The 23152-nt window shown below is 40.3% G+C and overlaps 1 long non-coding RNA gene across 1 annotated transcript; it reads right to left on the bottom strand.

The window, feature by feature from the left end:
* Window positions 1–273: 273 nt before the first annotated feature.
* Window positions 274–21445, bottom strand: LOC112849305 (uncharacterized). The gene is made up of 2 exons (XR_003222620.2): window positions 21216–21445; window positions 274–2677 (listed from the first exon to the last, which is right to left on the bottom strand). It is a non-coding gene; the product is annotated as an uncharacterized LOC112849305 (long non-coding RNA).
* Window positions 21446–23152: the final 1707 nt, after the last annotated feature.

The following is a 23152-nucleotide window of genomic DNA, read 5'->3' on the forward strand; positions in this document are numbered from 1 at the left end:
TAGACAGAGTGTAAACCGTCATGGACGTCTTGAAAGATAAGTTGACAGTGTTATTATAATTTTAAATGTGTACGTCTTCTGATCGGTAATTACTTTTTTATATTTATTCATACGCCTAAGAATTGGTCGAATATATTTATTGCAGCAATATCTGTAAGAGCAACACATTTGAAATGACTCACCTGTAAGCCAATAGGTAAATGGTTAAGCAAATGATAACACATTCATACTGTGGAGTTCTACGTAACAGTTAAAAAGAATGAACCAGATATCTGCATACTGACATGGGACTACCTTTAATACACATTGTAGAGTAAAAGGTAGTTACAGGACAGTTTGCATTATTTACACACAAATACGCACTAATGAAACTGTGTTTCTATAAATACATTACATATTAAAGAAAAGGCAGGGAAAAGACTTAGAAAAAGATACACAATGAACTGATAATATAGTCACCTTTGAGAAGGGAAGTGGTGAGGAGAGGGATGTAAACTTTAAAAGGTTTAAATTTTTTTCAAGTAAGAATACATTCATGTATTATTTAGAAATTAAAGACAGGTTTGTTTGGGTTTTTTTCCCCTCCGACAATGAAAGAGGATAAATTAACTTAAGCATTTTCTGTTCAACTAAATCAAACCCAAGTTATTATCCTCTTGGCAATGTTTTACTTCCATGCATACCCCATTTTCTAGAATACCAACCAATTCACTGGGTCTGAATCCTTGACAAGCTCAGGATTTCATTAGCCTTATCCTTTGATTTATCCAACACTGCAGTCAACTGGCTGTAATATTCAGCTTGTAGAGTATTCAGAAATGAATATTCAGACACTTAGTTAAGGTAGTTCTGAAACTGAAATTATCATGAAATTATTGCATCTTACTGCATTTGAAAGCATAAGAGCACAGAAGGTGGTGGCATTTCCCCAGAGATGGATAATTATCTTAACCACTGCTCTTACTAATGTTCTATTAGTATTGCTAATTTGCCTTTGCATATGAAATGCTCCCTCAGAAAATTCCAGAAGTTAACTATGATTCTTCCACTGGATGTTTTTAAGGCTATCTGTTCCATTAGAAGTTAGTAATTTGAGAAAACTCAAATACACATTCAACAATGTTGTTACTTTTAGGAAGAGAATGAATGAAGAATCTGAAGGCTGGGGATACACAGAGACAAATTTTGCTCCCTCAGTGATCCTAGAAACTACAGAGAAGAGATATTATTATTATGCCCCATTCTGCACATTAAAAAAATAAGACTCAGAAAAGTTGAGCAATTTGCCCAAAGCAACACAGCAAGTAGTAAGTACAGTTTAGCTTTTTTTTCTTGACTCAAAGTTGAAAACTTTCCACGCCATTATCATCCCTGCCTTCTTGAAATTAGATTCTGAAATATGAAGACATCTATTCAGATTGATCTACTGGGTCAACTAATATTTCACCCAACATTTGTTGGGTGCTTGCTGTGGATCTGTTTCTGTTCCAGATTCTTCCATAATAATCACTTAAATGTTACTAGGACTCTGTGAGACACCTATTACTATCTCTGCTTTACAAATGAAGAAATGGTGGCCTAGAGATGAAACATTTGACTCTTGCCACATCACCAGGAAGTGGTAGAATAAAATTTGCAGTGCATAATTTCTGGCTCAAGAAAGTACTCTTCTCATCAACATTAGGATTTTAGTATTCCCAAGAAAGAGCTCTCATCAACAGACCACATGAACCTTGAACCAGGCTTGCCCCTAAATAGACACATGCCTTTCAGTCTAGTTAACTCCCTTTGTTGTGGGACACTTGTCAAGCAAATCAGTGTGGGGTAGAATGTTTTTATGTATGGCTTGGAACCATCTGGTGATATTAACAAAATAAGCTATTTCTAAATAATGTGTGTGAGCCAACAAGAGATCCATTCTTTCACTCCTTCTCAAGGGACCTCCCAGCCTCCTCTGTGAGAGTGAGTGTTAGGGCTCTCCTTACACTGGCCTAGAGTAATTTGTTTTAATAATGTCTGAGCTCTCTGAGGTAATGGTCTCATGATCTCAACCAGTGCTTTTAAGGAAGAAATAAATGTGAATAAATAGAACATTTCTATTTTTTTTAAGTTCAGAAATACCTAGAAAATTAACTATACCAACAATGAATTAGAATGCATGTTACCATAAACCTCAAGGAAGTGATTTGACTGAAAATATTTAATTACAGGGCGAATTTCAAAATGGCAGACATCTGGGAGAAAGTGACAGCAAGAGAACCAGAACAGATTTTCCTAGCCTGGTGATTTGTATAAATCATGACGACATTACTTATGAGTGTTTATTGCACACCAGGCACTTTGCATGTGGTAACTAATTATATCCTTATAAAAAGTCCATTGAGGTAGGTTATTAGTTCCATTTTACAGGTGAGGAAACTAAGGCTAGAAAGTGGCAAGGCTAGAATTCAAGCCCAAATCTCTGAAAGTCAATGTCCCTTCTACACCAGCTCTAGGCAGAGGACAAGAGCATGGAATCACATTCTTCCAGAATGGGGTCTTCTGAGTTATCTTCATTGTTTCATATGAGATGTAAGTTCTCAGGAACTCAGTCACAGCCATGATCGAACAAAGGCAGTGTGTTCCAAAGGTGATGAGCAGGCCCTTGCTTTGCTCATTGGGAGGGGAATGTTGATCACTGAAAAAAGTATGGAATGTTTGAAAAAAACAGAAGATGTAAATAGCATAAAAGAAACATCTCAGCCATCTCCCAGCTTATGAAATGAAACCTGACAAATAAACCCACTTAAAACTTTTTACGTAACCCACCCTGATTTCATTTCCTTCCTTCCCCTTCAGAGATAACCACTGTTCTGACTTTGGGGTGCATCATTGTCATGAAATTCTCTATAGCTTTCACATATGTTTGTATCCTTCTAAAATATATGATTTACTTTTACATATTTTAAATGTTATATAAATGGACTCATATTTATGTATTCTCATGAAATTTCTGTGTTTTACTTCTCATTACATCCACAATATTCATCCATGTTAATGCGTTTAGCTCTAGTTCATTCATTTTCACTGCTAAATAGTATTCCATCTTATGAGTATATCACAATTATTTAGACATTTTATAATTGATGTATTTCCCCTCATTTTGACTGTGACAAATAATGCAGCAATTTCTTCCATGTGTCTGTCTCATTATGTATATGTGGAGAGTTCTTCTGGGGATAATCCTCAAAAGGAAATTGTTAGGCAATAGGTTTACATTATCTAATTTTAGCAAATGCAAGCAATTGTTCTAATTGGTTGTGCCCATATACACACCAATAGTTTTATTTTTCTTTTTTTTTAATGTTTATTTATTTTTGAGACAGAGAGAGACAGAGCATGAACGGGGGAGGGTCAGAGAGAGGGAGACACAGAATCTGAAACAGGCTCCAGGCTCTGAGCCGTCAGCACAGAGCCCGACGCGGGGCTCGAACTCACAGACCGCAAGATCGTGACCTGAGCTGAAGTCGGACGCTTAACCAACTGAGCCACCCAGGCGCCCCAATAGTTTTCTTTTTCTACATTATCTTTAATACTTGCAATTGTTGCCTTTCACCTTTTGCTAATCTGAATGTTTGAAGAAATACCTCATGACTTTAAAATGCATATCTTTATTAGTGAGGTTAAAAGGCTTTTTCTCTGTTCATAAGCCATTTGTTTCTCTACTTGTTCCTTTTTTTTCCTATTGATTTATAGGTGTTTTCTGTATATTATGGATGTACATTTTTTTTTGTTTGTGTATGTATTGCAAATAACTTATCTGTGATTTATCTACTTGACCTTAGCACTGGTAATACCAAGCAGACAAAAACAATCACAATTTCACACTTTTTGGTGCTACCACTTTTACTTTCCAAGGACACTCAAATGAGCTCTATTATGCAGACTACTGTGATTTTAAGCCATCAATGTTACTGGTACTTGTAGCAAAATTTTCTATAGAGATCTTGCTTTTAGACACATTTGAACGTCCATGTAATTCTCCTTTAGGACAAAATAATCTTTATGTGATTAGCTCAGAAGTTTTTGGATGTGAATCATTTTTTATAATGCTTATTTATTTATTTTGAGGGGGTGTTTTGGGGAGGGGTGGGGGGGGGGGGAATCCCAAACAGTCTCCACACTGGCAATGCAGAGCCCTATGTGGGGCTCAATCTCATGAACAGTGAGATCATGACCTGAGCTGAAATCAAGAGTTAGACACTCAATTGACTGAGCCACCCAGGCGCCCCGTGAATCATTTTGATCTAACTTTATGTGGCTGGTTTGTTTTTTTTTTAATGTCCCAGGAGATGAAAAAAGTAGTGTTTCATGCAAGGCAATTAATTTTAGTACCTTTATTTTCCCCCCAGTGGACCGAGCTGAAAACTGGAAAAATACAGACTATGCTTATGGGTAAGAATTCCCCTCAAAGCAAAGATCAAGATTACAGGTGTCCTCTAACTTAGAGGGACAGCTGCTCATAGGTTGGTTCCTTGTTATCTAGTACCTACACCTACCTCTCCCATGTGGGTATCATTTCCTCCATATCAAATTGGGAGGCAGTGTGCTTAGTGGTTAAGACTTTGGGGTCAGAAAGACTTGAGCTGAGATCAGAAAGCTTCATCACTTTCTACAGTGCCTTTGTAAGTAAAATACTTAAAATGTCTGAACCCCAGTTCCTGTGTCTGAAAGTGTGACAAATGCTACTGTTGTTCTGAGCCTTCTTGGAGATTAAATGAGTTCATGTCTGTATGGTACTTGTGCTTAGTAAACATTCAATTAATGGTGGTTACTATTACATGGTCCTAATGAAACCCTCATTCCATTGAAAAAATGCTTTAAAAATGCTATAATTTCTCAAAGGAAACATACCTCTCCTCACCCCTCTTTAGAGGGCACTTTGAGGACTAAGAATCCTTCTGGAAAGGTACAATTCCTGTGAAGGGAACTGAACATTAGCTCGCCTTTCTCAGCTTCCCAAATGGAACTGTTCGTCTTATTGAACAACCCAAGAACAGAGTTTATTAGGCTGGACCTTCAAGGTCAATATAACCTGAAAATATAACCTGTTCATATTGAGATGATAGAAAGCTAACCATGTTGCCCCTGGCAGAACATTTTGTTTGGCCACAATGTTTTTCAGAGCTACAGAACACTCTAGTTGTTCTGTTGTATACAATGCACTCATTCTTTGGCTTTACCCAGCTCTATATTTAAGCTTATTTGTCTACCCCATGGATACTTGTAACACACACACACACACACACACACACACACACACACACACACACAATATACACACTAATGCTTAAATTGAGTGACCGTTCATAAACAGAACGCAACTTTTTGTAAAATAATTGACAGACTTGTTTAGACTTCCCTTGCCAATCTCTGCCAGAGACAGACAATTTACTTAGAATTTCAGAAGTACTTGTCTGGTTTTCCTAAGAAGGATTCAGCCTCTCTTCATGTTAGGAAGTTTCAGTCTTCTTCAAGCACCTATCTTAAAAGAACAAATAAAGCTAAAAATGTTTTGGAGAAATAGTCACCCCAAAAGGCTACAAATGGGTAAAGCTAACTGGAAATCCTAGCTTGCAGTCCTGGACTATATAATTTACTAGCTAGGGGACCTGAAATGAGTCATTTAATCCCTCTGACCCTCAGTTTACCTGATCTATAAAGTGAGGCCGCTGACAGAAATAAACTGGAGAGTAAGGGCTTGGACTGATGGTTACCCAATCAAAGTCAAAGGCAAAAAAATGTTCTCTGAAAAACATAACCTGTGATTTTCTAGAATACCTCTCTTAGTTTGTATATGAAGATCTATATCCTTTTAAACTTCTAAATTTGCCGTTCTCTCAAGAATAACAAGGGGTTTCAGGAGAACTGCTCCAAAGTCACATGCGAGGGCTTAACAGTCTCATGGGTGCCAAGGCAGGGCCTCAAGGTATCTGCTTCTGAGGATCATCTGCCATGTCACCGGGGCCCAGTAAAAGAGGGAAACAGCAACTTCACCTCATTTTCCCTACTCTGTGCTGTCTGTAAACAAGTGGCATGAGGGAAGTACAAGGTCTGCTCAGTGCCAGGGTCCTATTGCTTCTTCCTGACACAGAAAGCTATTTTCAAAGGCAGCTGCTCCTGGCAGCAGTCAGGTAGGGCAGAGCCTGCCTTTGGCTAACTAATCCAGAATTATTGCTGACGTTCTCCTGGAGGGCAGAGGCCGGGGCAGGAAAATATCTTCCTAAGGACTGTGTCCTCACAGGCACGTCTCCTCTTCCAGGGAGTGACCACAAGAACAACATCCCTGAACTCAGGATTTTCCCAAATGCATTGTGCTGTGAACTTGAGTGGACCCTGTCTGGAGAGAGACCACTACTCAGACCTGAGGAGTCCTAGAGGACCCATTTAAAAAGTTCCCTTCCTTTGAGTTAAAAATATTACTGTTTCTGCAGTGTCTTGTTAAATACATGTTGGAGTGCTTTGTTGAAACGTTAATTTGTATTTTCTTTTTGTGGTATGTTTTCCTATCCCTCTCCAAGAAAGGTAGCTTTACCCTCTGCGCTCCTGCCTTACCTCCAAGAGGTTTGTGTTATGGATGCAGGAAGCAAAAATGACTTATGGAAAGTATCAGAAGAGCTTCCTGGCTTTCACTTCTCCAGGGACTGATGTCCTTGAGAGGATGGTGCTAGGGAGGGGGAGGGAAGCGAGGGAACGGAGACTCCCCAAGAGTGGGGAGAATGAAACTCTGTGGAGAATCTTGCCTCATAAAACAGACACAGGCTGGAGGCAGGACTCAGGAATGCGGCACCAGAGGAGGCTGGACCCTAGCACAGGACTGCCTCAGCTACCATTTCCTGACACAGCAGAGGAAACTACGAGCCACAAGATTGCAGAGAGCAACACAACCTGAACAGTGTATATCAGCAGGTCAGGAGGGACTGACCATACTTTTCCCTCTATTTCGAGGAACCACATCAAGCTCCTAGATTATAACTGGAGCCTAAGAAGGAAAAGATTTCTCTCTACTAATAACAATAATGACAGAAGTAGAATTTTTCTCTAATTGCAGAAGAGAAGAGGCTCAAACTTGGATTTAATTTGAAGACAGTAAAGAAATGGCACCCACCCTTTCCTCATGCCCAAGTTTGTGGTATAAAGTTCATACAGGTTACAAATGCAAATGACCCAGGGAACTAAATTATATAAAATACACTCACTTATAACTAGTTATCAACAATTCAGTGAAGATTTGTTCGTTCATCAGAATAGAAAATTAGAACTTGTTCTCTAAAAGTGGGACAGATGAGAGGAAAATTTTGAAAAGTTGAAATGGATAGCAAGAGACAAAGCTCACTGCCAGCAGTTGATAAGAGCATTGGGCCATTTTTATGGGACTCTGGTAAATGACCCTTCCCGTACATCCACAGCTCAACTTGTCTCACGAGTTTCTTCTTCAAAACTAAGCAACTGTTAGCATTGGGGAAAACAAAACAAAAAGAAACAAATCTGATCAATGCTTAGGAATTCTTATGTGTGCTTGTCCTTTTTCTCAATCTTTAGGGAACAATAGTATGTGTAAAACTCTTCCTTTAAGATGGAGACCCCAAAGCTGGGGACCACAGGACACAACAGTAAGGGCATGAGTGATAGTTGGCAGAGGCATCCACACCTCCCCCAGGGGAGGACACCTGGGTCCATCTCCTCATCTCTAAAGCTGAGGGAACTGGACGTGATTATATCATTTAAGGGCTTATTTTATGAGCCCTCCAATTTATTGAACATGTTTCATTCAGCAAATAATGGCTATGATGGTTTCCTTCAGTCTAAGCGATCATACAAGACAGGATATTCCAAATATTTAACAGCCCATATGGATATCAATGAACCAGAACGGCCGATGGGTAAGGACGTCGCATCTGGTGCCAGATGAATATTAATCAGCTTGGTGAATATTAATCTGCTGTTTTACAGAGAAACAGACTCAGAGAGTAAACTGTGCTAAATAAACTGTATGTATTTGAACGACGAGGACAGCCTCAGTGTTGGGGAGAGATGGCATTTCTTCCACTGTCTGTGCATTGGCTCTCTGGGAGGGCGTGCTAAGCAGACCATTTCCTGCCCCCAAAGCACCCATCTTTTAGCCTGTGAAAAACCTAGGTGAAGCCTGTCTCTTAATGGGCTTTGAGAAGCAGCATCACATTTTCAAAATGTGTATGCCTTACGATCTGCAGCATTACATAAGGAAATAATATCTGCACATCCGTGTTGTCACCACTGACGGACATGACTTGCAGGCAGAATGGGTCCTGGCTGCTGCTGACGCCGAGGAGAGGAAATGAAGGCGGTGTGGACGGAGGGGGCTCATAAGTGCGTTCCCACACCACACTTGTCTCGGGGAGCATGACCCAGAGTAAATGCTGAAAATGTATTGTGCGCCTATGAATGTTTTGAGGATAAATGTTTAAACCATAGCTAGAATCATACACAATGGCACTAAAGTCATTAGCTTCGGGGAACCCCTTTCTGAAATGCGCAGCATCCATAAGCTACATTGTAATTCTAGTGATCCATATTGAACACACACCTACGTCTTTTTTTTTTTCCCTTATTTAAATGTGTAAAATGCCCTGAGCCCCTAGGCATTTGTACTGAGATACATTTCCGATCGCATGACGTGTAGTCCCTGCTGCATACGAATTAACTGCCCTCGATATTACTAGTAGGAACAGGCTGTGATATTTCTGTGTAATTTCCATTCATATCATATTAACATGTCCACAATACAAAAAATAAAAATAAGTACATAAAATAAAAAATAAAACTCAAAAAATTAAAAAAAATAGTAAAATAAAATAAAATGGGCCTTCTATGACTGGGTGATAGCTAGGGTAAATTGGTTTTTGCCAGTTTTCTTTCCCTTTTCAAAAAACTTGTTTGTTCTTGCTACATCTTTACTAATATGTGGGTACCGTAAATACCTGATGGTGCTGTATGGAATCTGTTTCTCATCCCCTTGCTAACCTGAATGTCTATATATTTCCCTAAACTACTAGCAACAAGAGAATTATTTTGCAACATTTTATTTACCAAAATTCTGGTAAGGATGAAGGACGATAAGGTTTTCCTTATACACTCAACAGCAAACTCCTTTAAAGCATTGTTAAATATCTCTGTTCCCCAAAGTTCTCATTTTGGCTACTCAGTAAGCAGGGTGTTCTCCTTTTCTTTTTTCTTTTTTTCTTTTTTTCCCCAAACATGGTCCAGTTTCTGTTTTGCAGAGCAATTCAGTTCTCCTAAATTTGAGATCTTTCCTCAACTAGGTGCTTAACAAAGCAAAAAAGTCTACAGTGAATAGGACTCCTTCCCCATAGAAGGCAGTTTAGCAACTATTTATTACTACTTAAACATCAACTTGAATGTCTCACTCTGCCCTACTCTCATCTCATTCGCACAATGCAAGGATCACAGTGTATTTTCCCAGATTTATAGAGCAATATCTCTTAGAAGAGTTGTGATATAGTTTTCTCTACCTGATTACATATTATGACTTCCTGTCAGGGCCATTAGCTGTCAGAAAATTCCAGGAACACCAGGGTCAAGTGTCTCAGAACAGATGCTCCTTTCCTGAAGGTTGCCAGAAACTTTTAATTTTCTTAGATTCTAAAACAGTCTAAATAGCAGGAAGTAAAAGTAATTCTGAAATAATTCTGTTCTGCTTACTATTGTTGCATAATGAATTACCCCAAAACTTAGTGGCTTAAAGCAGCAATTTTATTTTGCTTATTATTATTATTATTATTTTGAGTCAGGAATTTGGGAAGAGGTTGGCTAGATGATTCTGGCTTGAGGTCTCTCAAGCAGTTGGAATCAGATGTTATTGGGGCTGCTATCATCTGAAGGCTAGATGGGGCTGGATGTTCAAGATAACTAACTCATAGGGTAGGCAGATGGTATTGACTGTTTGCTGGGAGTGTCACTGGGACTATTCGATATAGCACCTTCTTGTGGCTTTTCCATATGGTTTGGCTTCCTGACAGAATGGTGTCCTCATAGTAGTTGGACATCTTACATGGCAGTTCCATGCTCTATGTTTAAGTATTCTAGTGAACAAGAGAAAGCTACTTTGCCTTTAATGACCCAGCCTTGAAAATCATACAGTATCACTTCTCCCATACTTTACTAGTAGAAGCAGCCACAAGCCCTGCCCAGATTCAGACCAAGAGGATTTAGACTCCCTTCTTGATGGGAGAGTGACTAGAAGAGCAGGAAGAATAGGGGGGGGGATATTGTTGCAGCCATTTTGGAAAGTTCAAACTCTCTCGTTACATGAGAGTCACAGTTCAACCATGCTGCTTTTACAGACACAATGTGAGTGGATAAAAATGCAATGTGGAATGGAGTTATCAATATCTTTTCAGAAGAGTCAATTCCACAACCGTCTTTCATTGCCACCATCTTATACTAAATCACTCATGCACTGTCAGCAATGCATGTCTGAAGAGACATGATTTGAGTTCTGTCAGTAGAAACTCTATAGGCATCTAAGGATATACAATAGTTTTCTTCCTTGCAATTTAAGTTGGTAATTTTACATAGAAATGAGAGTTATTTTGTTTTAGTTAAAGCGATTGATTAGATCCAGCCCTATCTGGGCATGGACCTTGTATTCCGCTAGTTTGGCCCACCCAGGACCAAGGCAGTATTAGATCATTAATACTAATACTAGGGAGTCTATGGAAATCTGCACAATACAGCCATCCACCCTACCTTTAGTATTTTTCTCAAGCTACCCTGTGACCAAGCCCACAAAAGACCACATGCTCAGATTAAGCTAAACTAATTGTCTATCAGAAGAATGGTTTAGACTTGATTTTACAAAGCTTTTCTCCCCAGTTTGTCCCATGCTACAAAAAAGTATGTATAGTTCTTACTGGTTAATCCATTGAATAACTCTTCAGGCATTATTAATCATCAAGTAGACTCCATGGTTAGAATACAGAAAATGGCAAAATTTGTGTGTGTGTGTGTGTGTGTGTGTGTGTGTGCATGTGTGTGCGATCATTGCATATGTAATGCCTTTTTTTCCAGTGGGGAAATTTTAGAATTTCCTCTTCTATCATACCCAGATTTCTGAGTTATGGAGGTCAACACTGTTTAGTATTTGAACACTATTTTTTTCCTAAATGAAAATATAACTCCAAATCACATTGAGCAGTCTGTTTATATTTCTGCATAACTGAAGAGTTCAACTTTATTTAATGGGATCTTTGAGCTTAGCCTAGTGGGAAAAACAGGATACTGTCTCTGGCAAAGTTATGTGGCAGTTTTGCAAAATAAACTCCCGATAAGGCTGTAATCCCTTTGTTGGCTTAACCATGATTAGATGTGAGACTCTGGAAAAGTCCACACAGGACTTTCATGTAACATGGGTAATAAATGTATTACTCACATATTCAGAAGGGCACCAGAGGGAGAGATGATAGGGCCTTTGCTAAATGCATGATTTCAGCAAACCTTCAAAGTCGAAGTAGATGTACCTCTAATTCTAAGAAATCTGAACACCTTGCCCTCTTCCTACTCCTCTGAGGGACAAATGCATGCGGTTGGCACATCAATAAAGGAAGAGGTAGTGTATCTTCCAGGCCAACCTGAATTACGGGGCAAAGATGCACCCTCATGATGTAGTTGAGTTTAAGTTCAGATGGACTGAAAATCATGTCCAGGGAGCAAATAGCAGATTAGAGGGATTCATTCTTGGCCCACTAATCCTACCTATTGGTTGGTAGGAAAATGGAGAGGCTTCGATCAGTCTTTGTAGTTTTGACTCAAATCTGTGAGGTTTTATGTTACTGGAAAATATAGCACATGGGTGTGGTAGGGAGGACTCCCATCCTCGAGCTGTATCAGCACTTAAAGAAGTGATTTGTAGAGCCACAGGCAGCCCCACATGGCCAAGACCACATTCACTGGTACTCTGTAGAATCTTTTCTCCCCACCCCTGGGAATCCTTTGGTGTGCAGATAGGGAGTCTGGACCTCAGATGCGGCATTCCACAGCAGAGGGCCCCAGTTCTATCTACAGCAAGAAAAACCTAGAAGGAGTTTTAAGATCCTGATGCCTAGGTTACCTAACTCAATTAAATCAGAAATGCTGGGGGCCGGGGCCCAGGCATTAGTAGTTTTTCAAGCTGTCAAGAGGTTCCAATATGTAACTCAAGCTGAGAACACTGTTCTCAAGTGCTACATTCAATGTTGGAGAATCACCACTCTTGATCTCCTAACCTATGGCATGTGGACTTTGTTGGAAGGCCCCAATAAGATCTTCCAATAAGTTGGAAGGCTAATGTACTACGGGTAGGAGTTTGGGAACTTAAGATAGGGCTGAACTTTGTTGTAAATTCAATACAGCTGGCATCAGCTGAACTCACAAACCCCATCAATAACTTTCAGTTCACAGACGTTAGAAAATAACAAAAAAGTCCCCGTAGAGCGGAGTGTTGCCATTCTCTCTCCTGCCTTCTATAATGGTGTTCTATATCCTTCCATTCACCACTCAGCCCCAGATTGCTGTCTGGCTATGCTCTTATTTTTAGCTAAGAAAAATAAACTTGTGGGCTGCTCTGACTATTCTATGCCCCTCTGATAAGGCAGTCAGCAGCTGTATTCACAAAGATGTGGAAAGTGGGTCTGTTCTAATAATCAATCAAGGGCAATCATGCTTTGAGCTGTAAAGACTCACTGTGAAGGGGCCACTGAGTGAGGGTGATAAGGTCCATTGCATTTCCTTTTTGAAACTGGATGAAGGGATATAAAGAAAGGGAACAAGGATTCTTTTTTTTTTTTTCATTTTTTAACAATTATTCATTTTTGAAAGGCAGAGAGAGACAGAGCGTGGATGGGGGAGGGGCAGAGAGAGAGGGAGACACAGAAACAGAAGTAGGCTCCAGGTTCCGAGCTGTCAGTACAGAGCCCAAGGCGGGGGCTCGAACTCACGGACCGCAAGATCACGACCTGAGCCAAAGCTGGCCGCTTAACCGACTGAGCCACCCAGGCACCCCAGGGAACAAGGATTCCATAGAAAGTGATATACATAGTTTTATTACAACTTATCTCCTAAATCAGAGATAAAAAGCTCGGAGAACAAGGGCCTTTAGATTTGGAACCTTGGGGGGTGCCTGGGTGGCTCAGTACCAACTTCGGCTCAGGTCATGATCTCGTGGTTTATGAGTTTGAGCTCCATGTCGGGCTCTGTGCTAACAGCTCTGAGCCTGGAGTCTGCTTCAGATTCTGTCTCCCTCTCTCTGCCCCTCCCCTGCTCGTTCTCTCTCTCTCTCTCTCAAAAATAAATAAATAAATAAAAAATAGAGTTGGAAGTTCTTCGGTGCCCTCTCAGACTAGCTCCTTGAGGCTGGCCTCTGATAAGCTCGATAATGGGCAGAACTTGGGTCTTCAAGTGCCTTTGCAGTAGGTCCTGGAACACATTCATTATCCTTACATCCATTTCACCCGGGAAGTCAACTTTCTCACTTACAGAGGGAGAAAGAGTAAACAACCCAAGATCCAAAAAGTTTATATGCCACACAGGCTGAAAATCCTAGGCTAAGCAGGTGAGGCAGAGTTTCAAGTGGAAGCAGTTGCTAAGATTCTTACCTCTCCTCAGAAGCCTGGAGAAGGATTCTACTCTGTTCTTCTCCCCATGATAGTGTCAAAGGCATAAAACTGTGGTCCTTGGAAAACACACACACATAAATGTTTTCATACGTGGTTGAGGCATGTGCTGTTCTGATTAAATATGGAGTATGACATCTGCCTGGGGAAATAATTTCTTGAGTTGTGTTTAGCTTTGCAACTGTTTGTTCAAATTAATATTAGTATTGTTTGTTTAGGAAAACAGTTTCTTGTGCAAAATGATTCCAATAAATTGATGAAAATGGATTGGTATATATATCACAAGTATGAATTTTATAAAAGAGGGCAATATACATTCATTAAGAAAAAAGGCACAAAGGGTTTTTGTTTGAAATTTCTTAGGGATGATTATTAAAACAAGCAGAGTTTAAGATTTTTCTCAGTCCTTTGTTACTGTAACATCCTCTAGTCAATCTGATGCACTACAGGCTAGTGAAAGTTCTAATCCTGATTCTGTCACTTACTGGCCAGGTGACCTTGAACAGGGTATTCAGCTTTTCCAAGTCCCAAACTCCACACCTGTAAATAGGATTTAAAATAGTATTTACCTCAGGGCACCTGGGTGTCTCACTCGGATAAGCATCTGACTCTTGATTTCACCTCATGTCAGATCTCATGCCTTGTGGGTTTGAGCCCTGTGTTGGGCTCTGCACTGTCCATATGGAGCCTGCTTGGAATTCTCTCTCTCTTCCTCTGCCCCTCACTGACTCATTCTCTCTCTCTCCCTCCCTCCCTCCCTCCTTCTCTCTCTCTCTCTCTCTCTCTCTCTCAGAATAAATAAACATTAAAAAAAACCCACAAAACTTAAAAAAATTAGTATTTACCTCATAGGGCAGATGTGAAGATTAAACCAGATAATAGAAGTTAATATTGTTAGAATAATTTAAAGATCTCACTTCAGTTTAATGCAGAAACTACTTTTTATTTTTAGAAGGAATTTTGATTTGATTATAAAGACCAGTGTAGTGTTGACTGAACTTGGATTTTTCTTCAGGAGTATAATACATTAAATTTTACAACTGCTTTTGAAAATTAGAATGCACTATGTGTATGTGTTTCTTTGTGAGCACTAATTACAACATAGCACATCTTCCTGAAGAAAAATTGAGTGTTATCAACTGTTATATAATCCAACTCATGAATTTGGGGCTCCCCCCCCCATTTTGCTATAGATCTTAGAATCCTGGAGTGTTAGTGCTAAAAAAGGGGGGGATTTTTTTTTTCAGGTGTAGCTGCTGAGTCTGACATACTGAAGCCTTCAAAAGGAAGGAGTCCCATGAAGACATGACCTCTCTTGCTACCCCTCATTTCTGTCTCTGTTTCTCTTTTTCTCTCTCCTCAGACAATTCCACTCTTCAAAATGAGAGATTCCATTCCAAAATGAGAGATTTTATCTTCCTCCTTCCTACCGCTTTCCTGCACATTCTAGGTGCCTCAGTCTGGACTGGTTGCTGATGGAGACTCTACAAATCAGGTGAGGAGTTGACAATGTTTGGGTGAGGGTTTGGATTCTAGCTAGTCAGTGAGAGAAAGCAAAAGTGGGGCTCCATTTGATTTTGTTCTACCTATCACCTAGAATCCTGGCTTATTTTCTTATTGATTTGCCCTGGAAGCAAGCATACCTTCCGGAATGAACATTCATTTTAGGGGAAGACAATCTAACCTAAGCTCATCGGATCAAGATATTCCTGTTGATATCAGGGGTTTGACTCTGCCTTTTGTGAAAACTTTAATAACCTTGATAACATGATCTGCCAGCTGCAAGTGGCTGTCTTTGCAATTCTGGAGAGTCAGAAACAGCTCTAGAAGGACAAAGGGCAGGAATGAAAATTAATTTTCAGTTTTCCATAAAATGCATGGTTGACTAGCGTAAATTCTCACTAATCAGACTTAAAGGCTGAGAAACGGGGAAAAGGATGGTCATAAATGGCTTCGACCAACTATGGTTCCCCTCTGAAGCCGTGTGTAATGTCCGTATAAACAAGACAAGGTTTCAGATGATAATTAGGAGTGGGAAATGGAAAGTGGGTAGGCGGCTACCAGTCTGCCAGAGTCGAAGGTCTTCTGGATTCCTACTTGTCTTGCTTCTGGCTTCACAGCTTCAGAGCAGCTTGTAATCTTGGGGCTCGCTGAATTCGAACCTTCAGCCCATCTCTGTCAGATATTTCACTATTTGCTCATAACTTAGTTTCAATCACTAACACTTACACTTAACACACTGACCTTCCCTACCTGGGATGCTGTCTTCTAGTTCTGTTTACATAGAACTCACTGAGTAACCATCCAACACATATTTATTCTACATCTACCCTGTACCAGGCACTGTTCTAAGAAGTTGAAATACCTCAGTGAACAAAACTGGCAAACATCCTTAAGCCTCATAGAGCTTACATTCTGTCGAGGAGAGGCAAACAATAAAAAGTAAACAGTTTGTTAGAAGTAGGTAAGTGCTATGGGAAAAGCAAACAAACAAACACCCAGAGTGAAGTGAAGGGATTGGAAGTTCCAAGGCAGGGGTATTTGCAATTTTAAGTAGGATGTCCTGGGTAGGACTCTCATGCCTCATCTCATGCCTCATCTGACTTTACTGGCAAGGTTCTATTTGTTCTTTAAAAAAAAAGAAAAGAAAAAGCTGACCTTTCTCATTCTTTGGGATCTTCTCACTTCCCCTGGATCTAGGTAAAAGCCACCAGAGTGTTTTTGATTCAGAGTTTCTCTAACTTTCAAAAAGTAATAATTCTCTGTTCTCTGAAGCTAGAATTTATGTGTTATTTTGTTCTAGATTGCTGAAGATAGCATGTTAAACAGCTAAATCATTCAAGATTGTAAAAATAAATCTGCTTCCACCAGCAGTTTTAGAGTTCAATTAGTTTCTATCAACATATCCCTCATCAAAACATTTATGAATTAAATAGTTTTTTAAAATAGATATGCTAGAGTGAAATAGAGATATACCTTGAGCATTTCCAATGATGGACATCATCCTAATTTTATGCTTAACCACATAATTTTTCTGATCTGGAATTTTGGTCTTCTGAGTATAATTGTTTTCCCAAGAAGGTAGTATAGAGATGATTACTCAGTTGCAAGACTGAGTTTTTATGTGGATGTCCATCCCTTACCTATTATATTCCACTTCCTTTCATCGACTCTGACTGGGCCAGCCCTCACCTGGCATCCTGTTCCTCTCCAACCCAGTAGTCACACAGCTGCATCCAGAGCTAGGTTCCTAGCTGTTCTACCCTGTTCCTGTTCCTACCTGTTCTACCCTGAATAAGTAACCAGATGCTCCTCCTGAAGCAGAGTGGCCCAGGCTTGTAGGTAATGCATTTTTTTTTTTTCTGAGAACCTCAAGGGCCATTTTCATATAAATACAAAGCCATAGTGTTACCCCAACTGGCTTCATCCTCTATTTACTAAATACCATCTCATTTCTAAAAACACTCCCTCTTGGGATGCCTGGGTGGCTCAGTCAGTTGGGTGTCTGACTTTGGCTCAGGTCATGATCTCGTGGTCCGTGAGTTTGAGCCCCATGTTGGGCTCTGTGCTGACAGCTCAGAGCCTGGAGCCTGTTTCAGATTCTGTGTCTCCCTCTCTCTCTGACCTTCCCCCATTCATGCTCTGTCTCTCTCTGTCTCAAAAATGAATAAACATTAAAAAAATAAAAATAAAAAAATAAAAACACTCCCTCTCTTTCCTAGGACTTCTTATTAGGAATATTCTTCCTTCTATAACCTTTGTGGAAAGTTAGGAATACTTGTATGTTTTGAAGAAATCTGGAATTTGTGTGTAGAGATAAGAACCAACGTAATTCAAGTTCTGGTCTATTATTCTGGTGCTGGGTAATTTAAAAAATATTGGACTGCCCTCTGAGTCTTCAATCATCTATGTGGTGATAATAGAAAAAACCGTTGCTATTTCAATAGGTCATAGAGAAGATAGTTGAGGAATTCATTGGCAAGCTTTGGGTGTTGCTTTTTACAGTATTTAATTGTGAAATATAGGTGATTCATTGCCAGATTATTGCTACAAGACCACAATACTCTCAAAGAATTTTTATATAAGATTTCAAGTGGGGTTGTTAAAAACAGACTTCTAAAGAGAGACACACATAAATCAACAGTGTTCATATGCCATGTGGGGGAATCCTGGTATACCATTAATCCTTCTTGGAATGTGCTGAATTTATGGAATGTGGAACAATTTTGTTGGAGCCTGAGTATTCATTCCACATATGCCCCACGACCTGCCTGAGACTAGAGTTTCCTTCAATATTTAGTGTGAGACTATACTATTATCATGCAATACTCCATCATATGGATTGATAGCAGAGAAAAGCAATTAGCCAGCCAATGAAAAGGTTGAACATTTGTGCAAGGTTTATTGACAGAACGATTATGTGTCAAACACCGTGCCAGGTGCTGGGGATACGGATATGAATAAGCACAGTGCCTATTTTGAGAGGCTTGCAGTCCAGGCCAGGAATTGCATACGTGATACAGGAACACGCTACTCCTTCATGTAATATCCAGGGCAGATATGAAACTTTTTTCCTTCCAAGACTAGATGCTCAGCGGACATACTGTTCCACACAGCCCTCCAGGAAGCTGTCACCAAACTACTGGTGTTTGCATGTGAGGTAATACTAATACTATGTCATTACAAATGAGAGCTTAATAATGATGGGGACTGACTGTGCAGCCGGGTGCTACGCTATGCCCATGTATTACCTCATGCCGTTTCTACGACAGTTCCAACTGGCAGCTATTATTATTATTATTCCCATTTTTACAGATAAGAAAATTGAGTCTTAGAGAAACTAACTCACTTGCCACATTGATATGCCTGGTAAACATCAAAGTCACCATCTGAACCTAGGACGTCAGAATTAAATGTTTATACCATCTAATACTGCCTCTTATATTTCATCTCTGATTAAGCCCAACCACCGTTTTAATAGTAAATTCTTCTTACGTTTTTTTCTCTTCTTGAAACAGAAGAAATGAACTCTCTTTGCTATTTTATTTATTTATTTATTTATTTTTAAATATTTTTTTAATTTTTTAAATTTATTTTGAAAGATAGTGCGTGCCAAGGTGCACGCATACATGAGTGGGGGGCGGGGTGGGCAGAGAGGGAGAGAGAGAATCCCAAGCACCATGGAGACTGACACCGGGCTCAGTCTCACGGACCCATGAGATTACGACCTGAACCAAAATCAAGAGTTGGACGCTTAACTGATTAAGCCATCCAGGCGCCCTGAGTTCTATTTAGCTTTTTAGATTTTATTTTTCAAACCTGTAAGCCTGTTAGATATTTGTTTTATTCATGCATGCAAGAATTACAGAACAAGCACTAAGTTCCAAACTCTGGGCTAGATATTGGGAAACACCAGTGAATAAGGTGGAGGAGTTTCCCGCTAGGTGGCCCTGATGTTTTGTACCTGTCTGAATTAGCATCCTGCTCCTTACCTCTAGAACTCTGTCCTGGAAACTTCATTCTGTGAATTTTAGGAACAGGTCTATCCTGGGAACACTGCTATCAGGAGATCTGCTGCAGCAGGTTTGAGCTATGTGCCCACCACTGCCACTACCTCATTGTGCCAGGTGCCATGTCCCACAGCCTCAAAGAGAAGCTGGCTTTGACCATCATGACTGTGACTTCAGGCTGATGGGATCAGAAGAATAGTGGATCAGTTTATACTTTAGGATGTCTCAAAGACTGGGTATTGGAACTTCAAGACAAGACCAAGTCTTTAGAAGTATACACCTACAAATTTTTGAGTCTGGAGACAGGAGCTTCAGGCCACAATTATTATTGTCGTGAGGTCCATGAGGTCACTCTGAGCCTCAGTGAGACAGAAAGGAAGTTTCCTAGGCAGGTAGGCAGATAGAGAGTGAGGCCTCGGATACAATGACTCAGCCATGTGAAAAGGAGTTCTTAGGTAGGCAACTCCGAAGTGGCAGGAGTTTCCTGGAGCACAAGATAAAAATCCAGTTACCTGTGGTTCAGCTCCCTGGAAGCAAGTGTATTGTGAAATTTGGAAAAGATCAACCAAAGGCATTATGCACGAAGATGTACATAGGTTCATATATTCCTAGATTCATATGTGTGAAATAGGAGGTACAAAGGACAGCTGTCTCAGATGACCAAAAGTGACCAGCAGGCTTAAGAACCAGCAAAAATAGCATCTCCTGAGGCAGGGTTTTCAGTTTCCTGACATTTTAAAGGTAAATAGCATGGAAGTAAGTCAAGTATATACTCCTGGCCCTTAAGAGATAATATTAGGACCAAATCAAAGGTCTCACATAGGTGAAAAGTCAGCCCATATTCTGTGAAGATGGAGAGAAGACCGGGTAATGTAAAGGACTGGTATGTACTCCCTGTGAGGAAGGTGTTTCGTGGTCACTGACACTTCCTTTAGTCAATGTGGTGAATTTGGTTCCCTGGGACAGGAAGGAAAGGGATGAAACACTGTATGTAGGATATAGAATTCCTTGGATGGTATAAGTGACTCATTGGAACCATTCAAACTTTATACCCACATATCAGTTTAGTTCTCTTTTTATTAACTCCCCTTCAAGATCATTCCTTCTACTGTAATCCTGGGAACCCCAAGGTAAGAACAGGACCGTCAGAAAGACTGATCAGATGTGCAGTTAATGTTCATTATAAACCACAATCCTCACCACCACAGTACCGCCCAGGAACAAAGTTGGCTCCAAAGTGTGAAGCAGCACCTTTTGGACTGAGATTTAAAGGTTATCAGGCTCTAAGGGAGAGAAAGCAAGGTCATTGTAATGTGGATTGCTTTTCTATTCTGAAGTATAGTAGAGAGGCCAAGGTTCAACGGAGGTGAACTTTCCCAAATATGGTACTTCCAAATCAACAATAAAGGCAGTGATGAACAGCCATGACAAAGACAATCTGAAGCAAAGGGAAACAGGTTTATAATCCTGGGTTCTGCACCCAGGGGGCTAGATTAGCTGAGGGGACAAGTAGAGCCCAGTGGCTCACAAAATTTGTTAAGAGGAAGAATTGAAGGTATCTGTGTCAGTGGAATAGAATATCAGCCAATAGATGGGAGGGGATCAGGCTACCAGCAATATGCTTTTCACTTCTATGTACCTGGCATCCCCAGGGAGCCAGCATTCTAGGGCTCAGCTTGGTTAAATAGGCTTTGGACACGAACCCTGTCAAACTATCAAGAAGAGATGTTCTATGTACCTACCACAGCCCCACCTAGTGGAAGCATCCTCAGTTGGTACCCGCAAGAAATACATAGATGAGGTTCCCACATGTATCTATAGGGCACAGAATCAGAGTAAGCATGGCTGAGTCTGAAAAATGTGGATAACTGCTATTGTACCTTCGAACCTAAAAAACTGCAGTTAATCTTTTAAGGCTCTTTCCTCTGTAGTACTTGTTCATGGCTGCTGCTAAGTTTAGATTCTTAAAAAAAAAAAAAAAAGTTATATTGAGTGTGAGAAATAAAAGGCCACCTACCCAATCAAAGGAGGGACGCAGAGACTCCAAGCACAGTGAAGATAGGTTTAATCAACGTTCTTGCAAGAGCGGTTGTCTGACGGACAGGAACACTTGGGGCAGTTACAGCAGACAATTTATCTCCCAGCATGCAAGTCTCTTGCCTGATTCCTCATTGGTTGAGTACTACAGAGGTTATAGTCTTACCTTGAGGTCGCCTATACCCAAGTAAGGCAAAAAGTCATCTGATTGGAACAAATGTACATTTCCTGATGTGACTCAGTGACTTTCAGTCCTTCCTTTGTTTTTTGGCGCATGCTCATTGCAAAGCCCATGAAAATAAGCTCAGGAAACCAAGAGAGGAAGAACCAGTAAGTGAAGTGTCCAAGGGTTTGGGACTCCATTATGGGAGGGGAAGAGTTCCTATAGATTTCCAATAGGAAACAGTTGTAAACATACTGTTATCTAGACAGCACAGCTTTTATTTGGTATTTCTGAAAATGAATCATCTCTCTTATTTCTCACAGGGCATTTCCCCCAAATCAGACAGTAAGTTAGGTTCTATCACCTGTGTTCCCTCATTTACCCCTAACAACTCTGGGAAGCTGGTTCTATTTTCTTTAGTTTGCAAATGGGAGAATGGGTCTCACAGAAGTCAGGTAGCTTGAGTTCACAGACCTAGTAAGTGGGCAGCCTGGATGTGAACTATAACCTCTGATACTAACTCAGTGCACATGTAGGTGTTGGTAAAAAATGAAACAATCTTAGTGATGAGGGAACGTAAGGCAAACTGAGGGCAAAACACAAGCTAACAACACCCCCCTACCCCCACCCCCCAGGTGGGATATGTGTGATATTCCTCAGGCAAGCCTGGCTGCCCAAGAACAAAGGAAAGGAAAGAAAACAAATGGTTAACTGATAGAGATCACAGTCATGCAGGACATGAGTCTTCATCAGTTTATAAATATCTTAGAAAATTACAAGAAAAAGGCAATCTTATCAATAGCCTAATCTCCAGAAACCTATAGACAGTTTCCTAGAACCCCTAATATCACCCTCCCCTCCACAGTGATGTGGGGAACAAAGGCAAGAAGGAAATGGCAGATAAAATTTCCTTATAACCTGCAGCCCATTGACAAATATTGAGAAAAATACAGAATGTAACATTTCTCTAGGAACCCCCTACCATCCTGATGTTAATGCCTTACTAGAGGATAAACTACTTAGCTTGACAATAGCAAGGTCTCAGGTCTCTTTAGCATAACAAAGTCCTTCTGGAAGTCTCCCTTTTGCCTTTATCTCCCCCAACTCCATAGTATATAACCAGTCACTTTTCACAACCCCAGTGCAATTTTTTCTGCCCACGAGTCCTGTCCTTGTGCTTTAATTAAATCTTTTTTTGCACCAAAGATGTGTTTAAGAATTCTTTCTTGGCCATCAGCTCTGAACCCCCAGCACTCCAAAACCCCATCATTAGTGAGAAATATTGACTTGTTTTATTTGGAGGTATATGATGCAAACAAGATGCTTTTTGCAGATTCTAGACAGCGTCTCTTCTAGCACCCCCTGGTTGACCACCCTGGGAGAAGATTGACTAGAGAAGCAGAGCAAGAAATTATTTCCATCCACATGTGTAGGGCATACACAGCAGACGTTCAGCAAGAGTAAGTCAGGGCCTCTGTACAGAAGGGACTTACATTTCAGGCAGGCCACTGAGGTGAAGTTTGGTATAGTAAGACAGAGAGAGGGACCCAGATTCACTTACAGTCAAATCCTTACTTGCTTTACAAGTGAAATGATGATCTGAATTGGTTTGCCAGAGCGGTCCCAGTTTACAATGGCTGAATCCTCGATTTGGACAATAAATATATGTGGTCACCCTACTTGTAAACTGGTCATAATCTGGCTCTTACTACTAGAGTCACATCTTTTGCCCTTCCTCCATGGTCCTCTGTGGC

The sequence above is a fragment of the Puma concolor genome, chromosome C2 (assembly GCF_028749965.1).
Source record: "Puma concolor isolate L17-30 chromosome C2, mPumCon1.1.hap2, whole genome shotgun sequence".
Classification (NCBI taxonomy): domain Eukaryota; kingdom Metazoa; phylum Chordata; class Mammalia; order Carnivora; family Felidae; genus Puma; species Puma concolor.